The sequence below is a fragment of the Pseudomyrmex gracilis genome, unplaced genomic scaffold (assembly GCF_002006095.1).
Source record: "Pseudomyrmex gracilis isolate BER0280 unplaced genomic scaffold, ASM200609v1 scaffold_269, whole genome shotgun sequence".
Classification (NCBI taxonomy): Eukaryota; Metazoa; Arthropoda; class Insecta; order Hymenoptera; family Formicidae; genus Pseudomyrmex; species Pseudomyrmex gracilis.
In genome coordinates this window covers 48,647-49,802 of record NW_018020853.1, presented here as the reverse complement: position 1 = coordinate 49,802, position 1,156 = coordinate 48,647, and the positions used below count along the sequence as shown (strand labels likewise).

General features: G+C 29.1%; 1 pseudogene; it reads left to right on the top strand.

The window, feature by feature from the left end:
• Positions 1–217: 217 nt before the first annotated feature.
• On the top strand, positions 218–977 carry LOC109859562 (annotated as a pseudogene).
• Positions 978–1,156: the final 179 nt, after the last annotated feature.

Here is a 1,156-nt window from a genome sequence, read left to right as displayed (position 1 = left end):
TGACCTTTCACCTTAGCAATTTGACTAACGGCTAACATAATTGCTGAACATCTACTTCTAACACTCTTAAGATCAACAAGACAAGAAATCTCTTTATTAATTATTATAACTATTATAATTATAAGTCAAATTATATTGTTTATTTTTGAAATCTCTGTATCAATTATTCAAGCTTACATATTTTCAATTCTTTCTGTTCTTTACTCTAGAGAATTATATGATAAATAATCAACCTTACCACTTAGTTTCACAAAGACTATGACCAATTCTGACTTCTTTAAGAATCTTAAATAACTTAATTTCCATGGCAGCATAATTTAATAAAATTAATACACTAGTCATACTATCAATCCTTTGTACAATCGTTTGCATAATCCAATGATGACGTGACGTAGCCCGTGAATCTACGTATCAAGGTTTCCACACTTTATGAGTTTATAATGGATTGCGACTAGGAATAATTCTTTTTATTATATCGGAAGTCTTATTTTTTTGTATCTTTCTTCTGAGCTTATTTTCATTCATCTTTATCTCTATCTATAGACATTGGCCAATTATGACCTGCAGTGGGAATTAAGGCATTCAATCCTTATGACATCCCCCTTTTAAACACAATTATTTTAATATGCTCAGGAATTTCACTTACTTGAACCCACCACTCAATTCTAAATAGAAATTTCACTGAAAGTAAAATAAGACTATTAATTACAATTTTACTAGGAATATATTTTACATGTCTACAAGCTATTGAATACCCTTTTACTATTTCTGACTCAGTTTATGGATCCACATTTTTTGTAGCCACAGGATTTCACGGTCTACATGTCATTATTGGAACCTTATTTCTAATGGTATGCTACAACCGACTTAATATAAATCATTTTTCATCTTTACATCACTTTGGATTTGAAGCAAGAGCTTGATACTGACATTTCGTAGATGTTGTATGATTATTTTTATTTATTTCAATTTACTGATGAAGATATTAATTAAACTTATATAGTATATAATTGTTTGATTTATACTCCGTGAAATTGTTAAATAATATATGTAGAAAGGGCCGATACGGAGTAAAATACTAGGTGTTGATGTATAAATGATAATCTTTATTTAAAAATGCCAAACGTTTCGACTCTTGGTTTGAGTCATCTTCAGT